This window comes from Rutidosis leptorrhynchoides, chromosome 1, assembly GCF_046630445.1.
Source record: "Rutidosis leptorrhynchoides isolate AG116_Rl617_1_P2 chromosome 1, CSIRO_AGI_Rlap_v1, whole genome shotgun sequence".
Lineage (NCBI taxonomy): Eukaryota > Viridiplantae > Streptophyta > Magnoliopsida > Asterales > Asteraceae > Rutidosis > Rutidosis leptorrhynchoides.
In genome coordinates this window covers 272,804,009-272,820,211 of record NC_092333.1, presented here as the reverse complement: position 1 = coordinate 272,820,211, position 16,203 = coordinate 272,804,009, and positions in this window count along the sequence as shown.

Genomic DNA, 16,203 nt, shown 5'->3' with positions numbered 1-16,203 from the left:
CTATGGCCTAAAGCTTAATCACCTGTCTAGGATTAATGTCTTCTATCTTTACAAGTAATAGACAGTTATTGATGCATATGGTGGAGACTCTTTGAATAATGATGAAATGACAAGGAAACTCATTGATTATTTCATTGCAAGTTATTGGTGGATGTTGTATGGAGGATGAAAATGCCCTAATGAGCTCGAGTGCACTTCAAGAAGACCGATTTGAATCCAACAGAAGATGGTTCCGACTCAGTCTACCTTCAGATCCTCAGTTTACAGTCGCACCCAATGGGAGTAATTCGTTTCTTTCTCTTCGTTTATTTTGCTTCGTTATATCCTTAAACTATACCCTATCATAAGCTTATCACTAAATGTGGGATTCCAACCCAATATTGAGCTTAGATACATTTTCCGACATGTTCAAACTCTAAGTGTGGGATTTTAGATCCCTAAAATCTAAGAATGAACATTAGGGACAATGTTCCTCTAAGTGTGGGATAGCAGTGTAGTACACCGTAATTAGCTATGGGTTGCTCGAAAAATGTTCTTAACATAAAATTTTACTAAGCTTTTTGAGTATACCTACTATTTAGATTCTTTGTCCTCAACGTGAATTTTTCAAGAATTTTGACTAAATGATACTTTCTGAAAAAGTAGTTTCGAAAATCAAGCGTGTTTGTTCTAAAATTAAGACAAATGAGGACATAAATCTTCTTAAGGATGAACCGATTCTCTAAAAAAGCATTGCATGACTAGGCATTATCAACCCAATATAATTGCTGTGAGGCACCCCAAAAATGGCCTAATAAGCATTCATTTTTAATGATTCACTATCTTTTCCGTTGAGAGTGCCGATGTTAGCATTTAGAATTAGAACTTGACCTTGACATACATTTCGAGGCCAACGATTAGTAAGCGCCATACGTGGTGTAGGTGCGATACTCCTTCCGAAATTATTCTGAATAGAGAAAACAAAAACCATCCGTTTTTGTTTCCACTCCACGCATTCAAACCGACCAACTCACCCTAAAGAGTTGATGAATCAGAAAATACTCACCCCAAATTCATATCAAATACGTTACCCTTTCCACACTCATTCCTTTCTCATTTACAAAATCTAGAAATTCAAAGCGATAGATCGACCAAGTTTACTTCAAACACTTGTTGAAAAATTCCGAAATCCCAGACTGTTTTTGATAGGTCAAAAAGACCTATTTCTGGTGAAATACCTTTCTCTCTAGGCAGAAGAAGAAATAAACAAAGTTATGAAGATGGGATATGCAAATATATATATATATATATATATATATATATATATATATATATATATATATAGTTGAGTAAAGTCTCAAAAATAAAGAAGAGAAAAGTCTTCAAATAAAAGCATATATCCCTAAGAAAATGAAGATTGTGACCCAGGAGGATTGCAGAAAATAAGCAAAGTCTTCACTGAAAATCAGTACCCTCTAAAGAAACTCTTCAACAAAAATAGAGTCTCATCTTTCCTAGAAAAAGTATATCCTCATAAAACCAAAATCTATCGAATCTCTCTAAATTTCAATGATTCGAAAATCACCCTTTTCGCCATATCAAAACCTTCATCTTTTCCGCAAATCAACCTTTAAACCCGCTCTTCCTCTTGAAAGAATGATTAGGGAGAAGATCAGTGACGTCCTTAAAAATCGGTGGAGATTTGATTCTTGGTCAAGCCTATGACAATACTTGCAACATGACTGGCTATGAGCGAATTCATTTCATAGATTGATAGGGAACCCCAAAATACTTGAGTGATTTGAGTGACCAGTGTAAGGAAGCCAAAGTCATGTAAACTCCCCTCATGCTTGCAGAGATAGTTTCTAACCCTTTTAGAAGACGGTTTGTCTGATCTTGCTCTTATAATAAATAACAAGTCACTTGAATAATAGAACGGAAACCTCAGAAGCACCCTAGAACTCAAAATAAAAGAGAGGTTTGTTTGAGGACAAGTAAAGTCTAAGTGTGGGATATTTGATATCGGCTAAAAAGTCACATTTTTTACTGTAGTGACCCGAACTTTTCTATGTTTATATATATTAAATGAAATTGATATTTACATGATTAAGTGTTTCCAACATGTTAAGCAATCAAACTTGTTAAGACTTGATTAATTGAAATAGGTTTCATATAGACAATTGACCACCCAAGTTGACCGGTGATTCACGAACGTTAAAACTTGTAAAAACTATATGATGACACATATATGATTATATATATAGTTAACATGATATTATGATAAGTAAGTATCTCATTAGGTATTTTAACAATGAGTTATATACATAAAATTGTGTTTATTGAATTAAGAAACTCGAAACGATATATATAACGATTATCGTTATAACAACGTCTTACTAAATACATATGAATCATATTATGATATTGATACACTATGTTTAATCATGATAAATTATAAGTAAACATTTCATTATGTATATTAACAATGAACTACATATGTAAAAACAAGACTACTAACTTAAGGATTTCAAAACGAGACATATATGTAACGATTATCGTTGTAACGACATTTAAATGTATATATATCATATTAAGATATATTAATATATCATAATATAATGATAATGTAATAATTTAACATCTCTTTAGATATAATAAACATTGGGTTAAAAACATTTAATAAGATCGTTAACTTAAAGGTTTCAAATCAACATTTACATGTAACGACTAACGATGACTTAACGACTCAGTTAAAATGTATATACATGTAGTGTTTTAATATGTATTCATACACTTTTGAAAGACTTTAAGACACTTATCAAAATACTTCTACTTACCAAAAATGCTTACAATTACATCCTCGTTCAGTTTCATCAACAATTCTACTCGTATGCACTCGTATTCGTACTCGTACAATACACAGCTTTTAGATGTATGTACTATTGGTATATACACTCCAATGATCAGCTCTTAGCAGCCCATGTGAGTCACCTAACATATGTGGGAACCATCATTTGGCAACTAGCATGATATATCTCATAAAATTACAAAAATATTAGTAATCATTCATGATTTATTTACAAGTAAACAAAATTACACATCCTTTATATCTAATCCACATACCAACGACCAAAAATGCCTACAAACACTTTCATTCTTCAATTTTCTTCATCTAATTGATCTCTCTCAAGTTCTATCTTCAAGTTCTAAGTGTTCTTCATAAATTTCTATAAGTTCTAGTTTCATAAAATCAAGAATACTTCCAAGTTTGCTAGCTTACTTCCAATCTTGTAAAGTGATCTTCCAACCTCAAGAAATCTTTCTTATTTACAGTAAGATATCTTTCTAATACAAGGTAATACTCATATTCAAACTTTGATTCAATTTCTATAACTATAAGAATCTTATTTCGAGTGGAAATCTTACTTTAACTTGTTTTCGTGTCATGATTCTGCTTCAAGAACTTTCAAGCCATCCAAGGATCCTTTGAAGCTAGATCTACTTTTCTCATTTCCAGTAGGTTTATTCACAAAACCTAAGGTCATAATGATGTTCATAACATCATTCGATTCATATATATAAAACTACCTTATTCGAAGGTTTAAACTTGAAATTACTAGAACATAGTTTAGTTAATTCTAAACTTGTTCGCAAACAAAAGTTAATCCTTCTAACGTAACTTTTAAAATCAACTAAACATATGTTCTATATCTATATGATATGCTAACTTAATGATTAAAAACCGGAAAACACGAAAAACACCGTAAAACCGGATATACGCCGTTGTAGTAACACCGCGGGTTGTTTTGGGTTAGTTAATTAAAAACTATGATAAACTTTGATTTAAAAGTTTTTCTTCTGGGAAAATGATTTTTCTTATGAACATAAAACTATATCCAAAAATCATGGTTAAACTCAAAGTGAAAGTATGTTTTCCAAAATGGTCATCTAGACGTCGTTCTTTCGACTAAAATGACTACCTTTACAAAAACGACTTGTAACCTGTATTTCCGACTATAAACTTATACTTTTTCTATTTAGATTCATAAACTTAAGTTAAATATGAAACCATAGCAACTTGAAACACTCAAAACGGATTTAAAACGAAGAAGTTATGGGTAAAACAAGATTGGATATTTTTGTTTGTTGTAGCTACGTGAAAATTGGTAACAAATTTATATTAATCATATCCTAGCTAACTTATATTGTATTATACATGTATTCTAATATATTATGTAATCTTGGGATACCATAGACACGTATGCAAATGTTTTGACATATCATATTGAACCATGTATATATATTATTTGGAACAACCATAGACACTCTATATGTAGTAATGTTTGAGTTAGCTATACAGGGTTGAGGTTGATTCCAAATATATATATACTTTGAGTTGTGATCTAGCCTGAGACGTATATACACTGGGTCGTGGATTGATTCAAGATAATATATATCAATTTATTTTCGTACATCTAACTATGGACAACTAGTTATAGGTTACTAACGAGGACAGCTGACTTAATAAACTTAAAACATCAAAATGTATTAAAGATGTTGTAAATATATTTTGAACATACTTTGTTATATATATGTATATATTTGTTATAGGTTCGTGAATCGACCAGTGGAAAAGTCTTACTCAATCCTAGAGATTGAGCTTAAAGATTGAGAATTACAAACTCATGGAATTCAATGATATCTAAACTCGAGCTTGAACGAGAAAATATTTTGATCAAAATTATAAACCGATTTGTTTTCTGAAAACCCTATTTTCAATGCGTTCATTAAAATTGAACGTAAAATCCTTGGAATTCACCTGGAATTCATTAGGTCACCTGAACTAAATCGGGTGTCAACAAGAACGGTGGTTGCATAGTGGTCAAAGACAGGACCTTGTGCCAGACCGAAAAATCATAAGGGTGAGCTTTAGTATTGCTCCTACCAAGGATAGTAATTGCGTCCGACACGTTATAGACCATAATTAAAAGCATGTCAGGGGACATTGCCTTAACAGTTGCTTGTTCAACGCTTTCCTTTACAACCGGACGGTAGTTTACCGAAAGGTAATATACGGGACAAGTAAACTGGACGTGTTACTTTCCAAATACAAGGTTAGCAAGTGGGTGACACAAAACCATAAGTTTTGAGCTAAAATTTTCAAATCTGAAACCCACCAAACCCACAAAAATATTTTGCAAACACCGGTGAAGGGTTATTCCGGAAAACTTATCTAGGGTAAAAGCTAGATTGAATTTTCAAAAGATCAAATATTTTCATAAAGATCCAATTTCCTTAAGGATCTATATTTTCATAGTCATGTGGGACTGTAAACCATATCGTTACTACCATTGTTTATACCGCCGTATAGAAATCACTGATGTACAAAGTGTGAAGAATAAAGAAGTGATTCTAGTATTTCAAGACGAAATTGCTTGAGGACAAGCAACGCTCAAGTGTGGGAATATTTGATAATGCTAAAAACGAACATATATTTCATAGCATTATTCCTCAAGAAAGACAAGCTTTTAGTTGCAATTGTTCTATTTACAAATGATATTCGTTTAAATAATAAAAGGTGAAGACAAAAGACAGATTCGACGAATTGAAGACGCAAACGACCAAAAAGCTCAAAAGTACAAAAGACAATCAAAGAGGTTCCAATTATTGATAAGAAACGTCTCGAAATTACAAGAGTACAAGATTCAAAACGCAAAGTACAAGATATTAAATTGTACGCAAGGACGTTCGAAAATCCGGAACCGGGACCAGAGTCAACTCTCAACGCTCGACGCAACGGACTAAAAATTACAAGTCAACTATGCACATAAATATAATATAATATTTAAATAATTCTTATAATTATTTAATATATTATATTTATTTATAAAACCGTCGGTAAACAAAGAGCCAAACTTGTGTGAGCTGTAAAAGCAAACTCCGCGACTCGCGGAGTTTGAAGGCCAAAAGGGCCGCGAGTCGCGGAGGCCCAAACTTTGAAACTCCCTATAAAAGCAACCGAATTCTGAGCATTTTTAATCCATCATATATCATTCTCTCTATCTATATACGTAAAATATATATATATAATTTATATTTTAATTTTAATTTTAATTTTAATCTTAATAATAAGGGTATGTTAGCGAATGTTGTAAGGGTGTAAGTCGAAATTCTGTCCGTGTAACGCTACGCTATTTTTAATCATTGTAAGTTATGTTCAACCTTTTTAATTTAATGTCTCGTAGCTAAGTTATTATTATGCTTATTTAATCCGAAGTAATCATGATGTTGGGCTAATTACTAAAATTGGGTAATTGGGCTTTGTACCATAATTGGGGTTTGGATAAAAGAACGACACTTGTGGAAATTAGACTATGGGCTATTAATGGGTTTTATATTAACTAAACAATACCTTGTTAATTTAATATACAAACTTATAATTCGACGTATTTATATATAACCACATACGCTTGACTGGGTACGGTGGGCGGGATATCTATAAATACCAATAATTATTCATTTTACCGGATACGGAACTGGATTAATAGTTAATAGACTTGTTGAAACAGGGGTGAATTACATTCAAGGGTAATTGGTGTAATTGTTAACAAAGTAGTAAAACCTTGGTTTACACACAGTCGATAACCTGGTGTATTCATTAAACAAAGTATTAAAACCTTGTTACAATTCGAATCCCCAATTAGTTGGAATATTTGACTTCGGAAATAAGAATAATTTGATGAAGGCTTTCGCTCTTTATATTTATGACTGATGGACTATTATGGACAAATCCGTATGGACATATTAAATAATCCAGGACAAAGGACAATTAACCCATGGGCATAAAACTAAAATCAACACTTCAAACATCATGATTACGGAAGTTTAAATAAGCATAATTCTTTTATTTCATATTTAATTTCCTTTATTTTATATTTAATTGCACTTCTAATTATCGCATTTTTATTGTTATTATATTTAATTGCACTTTTAATTATCGTACTTTTTAATTATCGCAAGTTTATTTTATCGCACTTTTATTATTCGCAATATCATTATCGTTATTTACTTTACGCTTTAATTTAAGTCTTGTATTTATTTTTAATATTTTACATTTGGTTTTAACTGCGACTAAAGTTTTAAAATCGACAAACCGGTCATTAAACGGTAAAAACCCCCCTTTTATAATAATAATATTACTTATATATATATTTGTATTTTTATAAAAGTAAACTAATATAGCGTTAAGCTTTGTTTAAAGATTTCCCTGTGGAACGAACCGGACTTACTAAAAACTATACTACTGTACGATTAGGTACACTGCCTATAAGTGTTGTAGCAAGGTTTAAGTATATCCATTCTATAAATAAATAAATATCTTGTGTAAAATTGTATCGTATTTAATAGTATTTCCTGTAAAAATATAAGCTATTTCGTATATACCTCGCGAAACATCAAGTATTTTTGGCGCCGCTGCCGGGGAAACTCTTAAAAGCCGGAAGCGCAACGCTAATATAATAAAAAAAAGATTTTTATTTTACTTTTATTAAAATTCGTTTTTATAAAAGTACGTTTTAAATATTCGAAAATATAAAAAGAAAAACAAAAATTTATATATTTTTAAGATTTTGTTAATTATTTAAGTTTTATAAAGTTTCTTTATTTTTATATATAAGTTTTATTTAAGTATTTTGTTTTTATTTAAAACATAAAAAAAACTGAAAAAATAAAAAAAAATTAATATATATAAATCTATTTTTACGATATTTTTAAAAATTATAAAGTAAGTTCTATTTTTATTTAAGTTTTTAATTATAAGTTTTTATTATACAATATAAACAGAAAATATAAAAACAGAAATTAAAAAAAATAAAAAAATAAAAACGCGTCGATTTTTAAACAAGCTGTCAATTGAATTTCTGAACCCCGCGACTCGCGGGGTTTGCTTCGTGGAATACCGCAACTCGCGGAGTAACTCTGACACGCGACAGAAGCCCTAATCAGGCATTAATTACGGTGTAATAATAATTATTATTATTATTTAATTAAAAACCCTAAATAGGTTTTATTTATTTATTAATTAGTTTAGTTTATTTATTTAATTTGTTTTATTTAGTTTTAATTAGTTTAATTAGTTTATAAAAGTAATACTTTTATAAAATAAATAATATAAAAATAATATTTTTATAAAAATTGTACTTTTTACAACTTTTTGTATATTTTTATATTTTGTCACTTTTTAATCGTTTTAGCGTAATATTTGTATTTTTAGCTCATATTTAGATTTAAACTTAGTTTTTGTCATAGTTATTTTTACTTCTAGATTTTTAGGCTTTGCCGTAGAATTCCTTAAGTGCTTTTTCTTTAGACTAAGATTTAGGTGCTTTAGAATTTTGCGACGCCTTTTTAAGTTTTAGTTTCTTTTTAAGTTATTTCCATTTGGGATTTAGTTTTTCCTGTAAGCTTTAATATTTTTAGACACCTTTTACCTATGTATCAATTATCATTCCAATTAGTAATCTCAATTTGCGATTATAATTTTAAGTTAGTTGTAGTAATAAGGTTAGGTTAGTCAAGTGTTTTTAAGTTTTATAAGTTTCTTTTATTTTTCCGTCCTTTTATTTTTCAACCATTTTTCTTTTTCGACCTTTTTTCGACGAACTCCTTTTCTTTCTTATTTCTCGCTATTCTAGTTTTAGGACATAGATTTTTATTCTACTTCTTATCTAAATTTCTTAAAATTACGAAAATTTATTTTAAGTGGTTAAATTGATAGACATCAAAATTTTCTGGTTCGTAGTAATAGTTGGATTTGTACGTGGACCGGGTTATTGGAGCCAAACAGTCCTAAATTATATTGAGACCAAACGAATCCTGCCCCTCTGCTGCATCTTTTGGCTATTCGAAACGTGGGCAAAATCAGAAAAGTCTATTGATTGGATAACTTATTATAATTTTTCTTTCCTTTTAAAAACTAATAGGATATTCAGTGAATGCACCGAGCAAGACGTTCACCACCTTTTGTACGTTCACCACCTGTAACTAGATCAAGACATTTAGCAAATATTACCGCCGTTGATTTTTCTTTAGAATCGTCATCCAGTCGACCAAGTACTTCAGTTCAAATTTCCGATAATCCATTTTTTGAACCCGACCTCACAATTGAGAATCCGGAGAATATTCAGGAACGATTCGTAGATCCTGAACCACTAAACTTTCCTCTGGAACCACCAATCATTCAAACAGAGATTGTTGAGGAACGAACCATTAAATCAGAATCCTCTAGTGATTCCGATTCAATAAATTCAATTATGGAGAATCTGGAACCTTTAAGTATGGAAGACCGAATGAGAGCTAAACGCACTGGCCAAGGTCACGCAATTACTCATCCAGACATTAATGCGCCAGATTATGAAATCAAAGGACAAATTCTACACATGGTGACTAATCAATGCCAATTTAGTGGTGCGCCGAAGGAAGATCCAAATGAACATCTACGTACCTTAAATAGGATCTGCACACTATTTAAAATAAGAGAAGTGGAGGATGAACAGATATATCTCATGTTATTTCCCTGGACTTTAAAGGGAGAAGCCAAAGATTGGTTGAAATCATTACCTGAAGGGGCGATTGATACATGGGATGTTTTAGTTGAAAAATTTCTTAAACAATTCTTTCCTGCATCTAAAGCCGTAAGACTTCAAGCAGAAATTGTTACGTTTACACAGAAGCCGAATGAAACTCTATATGAAGCGTGGACTAGATATGGAAAGTTATTAAGAGGATGTCCGCAACATGGTTTAGACACCTGTCAAATAGTACAAATATTCTACCAAGGATGCGACATCACTACAAGGAAAGACATAGATATAGCAGCTGGTGGTTCTATTATGAAGAAAATCGAAACTGATGCTTACAAAATTATTGATAACACTGCTTCCCACTCACATGAGTGGCACCAAGAAAAAGATATCGTTAGATCATCTAAAGCAGCTAGAGCCGATTCTAGCCATGACTTAGATTCCATTTCCGCAAAGATAGATGCTGTCGAGAGACCAATGGAAAAGATGACTAAAGATATTCACTCAATACGAATTAGTTGTGAGCAGTGTGGAGGACCACATTTGACAAAAGATTGTCTCAGTATTGAATTAACAATGGAACAAAGAGAGAATATTTCATACATAAACCAAAGGCCTGGAAATAATTATCAGAATAATTATCAACCGCCAAGACCGATTTACAATCAAAACCAGAATTATAACCGAAATATTCCATACAACAACCAACAAGGTCCTAGCAATCAACAAGTATCCAATAATACTTACAATCAGCAAAGACCTAATTTTCAAAACAAACCACCACAACAAACCGATGATAAAAAGCCGAATTTAGAAGATATGATGACGAAGCTAGTTGAAACTCAAACGCAGTTTTTCACATCTCAGAAACAAACCAATGAACAAAATGCTCAAGCATTTAGAAATCAACAAGCTTCTATTCAAAATCTGGAACAAGAAGTAAGTAACCTAGCAAGGTTAAAAGGTGAAAGAAAACCGGGAAGTTTACCTAGTGATACAAACGCTAACCCCCGGAATGAAACAGCTAAAGCCATTACCACAAGAAGTGGTGCAACACTTAAACCACCTGAAATACCTGTAACTTCTGATGAAGCTATTCCTACTCCACAAGAACCACAACCTGAACAAGATAAGGAAAAAGAACCGGTAGTTGAAAAGGTTAATGAAGATAACACAGTTAAGGCTAAACCTTATGTTAAACCATACCAACCACCACTTCCTTACCCGAGTAAAATGAAGAAAGAGAAACTTGAAGCCGATCAATCCAAATTCTTGGATATGTTTAAACAGATAAATGTAAATCTTCCTTTCATTGATGTGATTTCAGGAATGCCTAGATATGCTAAATTCTTGAAAGGTCTAATCTCAAATAGAAAGAAAATGGAAGAACTCTCGGCTGTTACCATGAATGCTAATTGTTCAGCAGTACTGTTGAATAAGATACCAGAAAAACTATCTGATCCAGGAAGTTTCACAATTCCATGTTTTCTGGGTAGTCTTAGTTCAATAGAAGCATTGGCAGACTTAGGTGCTAGTATAAATCTAATGCCATATTCACTATACGCTAAACTAGACCTTGGAGAATTGAAACCAACCAGAATAAGCATACAACTAGCCGATAGATAAATAAAATATCCTAGAGGGATAATGGAGAACATGCTAGTTAAAGTTGGTACTTTAGTATTTCCAGTAGATTTTGTTGTTCTGGACATGGAAGAAGATTCTCAAGTTCCTCTCATATTAGGAAGACCATTCTTAAACACGGCTAAAGCAATGATAGACGTGTTCGGTAAGAAACTAACCCTAAGTATAGAGGATGAGAGTGTTACCTTTTCAGTTGATAGAGCAATGCAACAACCACAATCTGCAGATGATACATGTTATTATATTCAAACTATAGATGCACATGCAGAATTATTAGAAGAATTTCCAGAATTACAAGGAACAGGAGAATGTTCTTTAGGAGAAGGTAATGAACCAATTGATGAAGCTGAAATGTTAGCTACACTTATAGCTAATGGATATGAACCAACAACAGAAGAAATTCAAATGCTAAAAGAAGAAGACAGATATCGATATAAATCATCGATAGAAGAACCTCCGAAATTAGAGTTAAAGCCACTTCCAAACCATTTGGAATACGCTTATTTACATGGTGAATCTGAATTACCTGTAATAATATCGTCTTCTCTTACTGAAAATGAGAAATCACAACTCATTTCTGTGTTGAAAGCTCATAAACCAGCCATTGCATGGAAGATTCATGATATTAAAGGAATAAGTCCTTCGTATTGCACACATAAAATCCTTATGGAAGAAGGTCATAAAACGTATGTGCAACGCCAACGAATACTAAATCCTAATATGCAAGATGTAGTTAAGAAAGAGATTATTAAACTGCTAGATGCAGGTTTGATATATCTAATTTTTGATAGTCCATGGGTAAGCCCAGTTCAATGCGTGCCTAAGAAGTGTGGCATGACTGTCATTACAAATGAGAAAAATGAGCTTATTCCTACTAGGACTGTAACAGGATAGCGTGTATGTATTGATTATAGAAAATTAAATGACGCCACCAGAAAAGATCACTTTCCCTTACCTTTTATAGATCAAATGTTGGAAAGATTAGCCGGAAATAGTTACTATTGTTTTCTAGATGGATTTTCCGAATATTTTCAAATTCCAATAGCACCCGAAGATCAAGAGAAAACCACATTCACGTGCCCTTATGGTATTTTGCTTACAAACGCATGCCATTTGGACTTTACAACGCCCCTGCAACCTTTCAAAGGTGTATGATGGCGATTTTTCACGACATGATAGAAGAATGCATGGAAGTTTTCATGGATGACTTTTCAGTCTTCGGTGATACATTTGAATCATGTCTAGCTAATCTTGAACGAATGCTTATTAGATGCGAACAATTAAATCTAGTACTTAATTGGGAGAAATGCCATTTCATGGTTAAAGAGGGCATCGTTCTTGGACATAAAATTTCAAAAGAAGGAATTGAAGTGGATAGAGCTAAAGTAGATGTAATTGCTAAACTTCCACATCCCACCAATGTTAGAGGAGTTAGGAGTTTTCTAGGGCATGCCGGTTTTTACCGACGTTTCATAAAAGATTTTTCTAAAATTGCCACTCCTATGAATAAACTCCTAGAAAAGGATGCTCCATTCATCTTTTCAGATGAGTGTATCAAATCTTTTAATATTCTTAAAGAGAAACTCACTAATGCGCCGATCATGATAACACCAAATTGGAATCTACCATTTGAACTAATGTGCGATGCAAGTGATTTTGCAATGGGAGCCGTTTTAGGACAAAGGATTGAAAAACGATTTCAACCTATATATTATGCTAGTAAGACGTTACAAGGAGCACAAACGAACTATACAACTACTGAAAAAGAACTCCTTGCTATTGTTTTTGCTTTTAACAAATTTCGATCATATCTCGTTCTAGCAAAAACGGTGGTCTATACCGACCATTCTGCTCTTAGATACCTATTTTCAAAACAAGATGCTAAACCAAGATTAATCCGTTGGATCTTACTCTTAAAAGAGTTTGATATTGAAATCCGAGATAAAAGAGGAGCAGAAAATCTCGCCGCTGATCATCTTTCTCGTCTTGAAAATCCCGAATTAGAAGTTCTAAATGAATCGGCCATACAAGACAACTTTCCTGATGAATATCTATTGAAGATAGATTATAAAGAAATTCCATGGTTTGCAGACTATGCAAACTACTTAGTTTGTGGATTCCTTGAAAAAGGATTATCGTACCAAAGACGAAAGAAATTCTTCAGTGATATAAAACACTATTTTTGGGAAGATCCACACCTATTTAAAAGTTGTCCCAATGGAATAATACGCCGATGTGTATTTGGAGATGAAGCTAGTAAAATATTAAACCATTGTCACACAGGACCAACAGGAGGGCATTATGGGCCTCAACTAACAGCAAGAAAAGTTTATGATGCTGGATTCTATTGGCCTACAATTTACAAAGACGCACACCTTCTTTGCAAATCCTGTGATGCTTGCCAAAGGGCCGGAAAAATAAGTCAACGTGATGAAATGCCACAAAATGTCATCCAAGTATGTGAAGTATTTGACATTTGGGGTATTGACTTTATGGGTCCATTTCCAAAATCTCATAATAATCTATATATACTCGTAGCCATTGATTATGTATCTAAATGGGCGGAAGCACAAGCTCTCCCAACTAACGATGCACGAGTTGTAGTCAACTTTTTAAAACGTCTTTTTGCAAGGTTTGGAACACCGAAAGCTTTAATAAGTGATCGGGTTACTCATTTCTGTAATAATCAACTTGAGAAAGTTCTTAAAAGATATGGAGTAACTCATAAAATCTCCACCGCATATCATCCACAAACAAGTGGACAAGTTGAAAATACCAACCGAGCTTTAAAACGTATTCTAGAGAAAACCGTAGGATCAAATCCGAAGGAATGGTCCATTAAATTGGAGGATGCACTCTGGGCTTTTAGAACAGCCTACAAAACTCCAATTGGAACCACACCTTTTAGACTTGTTTATGGAAAAGCATGTCATCTTCCAGTAGAAATTGAACACAAAGCATTTTGGGCTTTGAAGGCATGTAATCTTGATTTACATGAAGCTGGACGTTTACGATTAAGTCAACTAAACGAATTAGAAGAATTAAGACATGAAGCATACGAAAATTCGTTAATCTATAAAGAAAGAACGAAGAAATGGCATGATAAAAGAATCAGAAGTTCAAAAGAATTTAAAGAAGGAGACAGAGTTCTTCTTTTCAATTCACGATTCAAGCTATTTCCTGGAAAATTGAAATCAAGATGGTCTGGACCATTCATAGTCAAAAGAGTTCTCCCATACGGAACGATAGAATTAATAAATTCAAATGGGATTGAATTTAAAGTTAATGGTCACAGAGTTAAACATTACATACATGGTCCGATGGAAGTTGACAATGAAGTTAATCATAATTTCACCACCCAAGAAAACCTTCAAAATGAAAACATAAATATGTTATCAACAACATATGAAAAATCAAAACTGGAATATAGGGAGGATTCAAATTTGAGTGATGAAGAAGAATTCCTATACAAACCTCCCATTCCAAGAAACGAAGAAAAATGTGAACAAGAAATTCAAATAGAAATGAAAGAACTAAGGAAAGAACACCCGAAAAAAGTTTACAAACCAACTCGACTTACTAAAGCAGGAGACCCGGGTGAATTTATCATTTCTTGCTTACTTAATGATGGTGATGTATATAATGGACTCGCAGATTTAGGAGCAAGTGCAAATATTATGCCTCTTTCCTTATACAAAAGATTAGGCATGGGTAAATTAAAACCAACCAAAATAGGTGTTCAATCATTTGACCAAACCATTAAAAATCCGGTTGGAATAGCAAATAATTTACTTGTTAACGTGGGAAGTTTGACCTTTGTTGCAAACTTCATAGTGATTAATATGGAGGAAAACCTTGATATTCCTCTAATTCTAGGTCGCCCATTTTTAGCAACCACCGAGGCATTCATTGATGTAAGAGAAGGTAGAATGACACTTAGGGATGGTAATACATCGATCACCTTTGTGAACCGAAAGTTTAGATCTCTACAAATCAAAACTGTTAGACCAATAAAAATGCATAAGTGTGGGGAGGATGAAGAAACACTTAATGATGATCCAATCACAAAGAATGCCGTTGATGATACGAAATTAGATGAACCCATTTTTAACAGTTCAACGAAGAAACTTTATAAACGGATTCACGATGCTAAGATTAAAGGAAACTTTAAGTTATATAACCGATTAATATCCAATTTATCGTCAAAAGAAAAGGCAATGTTAGTTGAATTTGTGAAAGTTACGGAGGAAATCAACAAATGGATTGAAGTAAAAGTTAAAGATATACAAGTTGTTGATGATTCAATTGAAAATAATGTTAATCACAATTTCGATACCACAGCAGACTAAGTATGGGGAGAATCAAGGGGTTTATGTATTTCTGTTAGAGTTAGATTGTCTGTTTTCGTGTAGTTCTCGAAAATGGAACCTGAATGGTCTTTCCCTAGCAGACCCTAAAGAACTAGTCTTCTCCCCCAATTCTGAATTTTTATTTTTTTTAGGAAATGAAGACTGCCTGTGAACTAAACCATGGTCTAATGCTACACGCTTTGATCACTAAACGTAATAATGACATACTACCGAGTGAAATAGTATCAGTAATCAGAGAAAGAATGGACGGAGTTAGAAAAGAATCCAGATGCGAAGATAATAAGTTACAATTTGGTAAAGGAAAATCAAAATCTGCAGCGAAAAGAAGAGCACGACACCTAGAAAGATGTCACAAATGCGGAAAATGGTCACATGGAGGTAAATGTTCAAATAATCAAACCTATTCAAACACCGAATTTGTTACTTTATGCAGAGACGGACCGTTCATATGTTTAGAAGAAAAGACACTGAATGCTCGAGGTTACGCCTATGTAGCCATGGAAAACCAATTAAACCGACTATCTTATGAATGGGATAGATCATATAACTAAGAAATCTATTTCACAGGTATGTCTGTACAGTTTTTATTTTATTTTTATTTTTAACCTTTTGATAATAAACGCTAATTT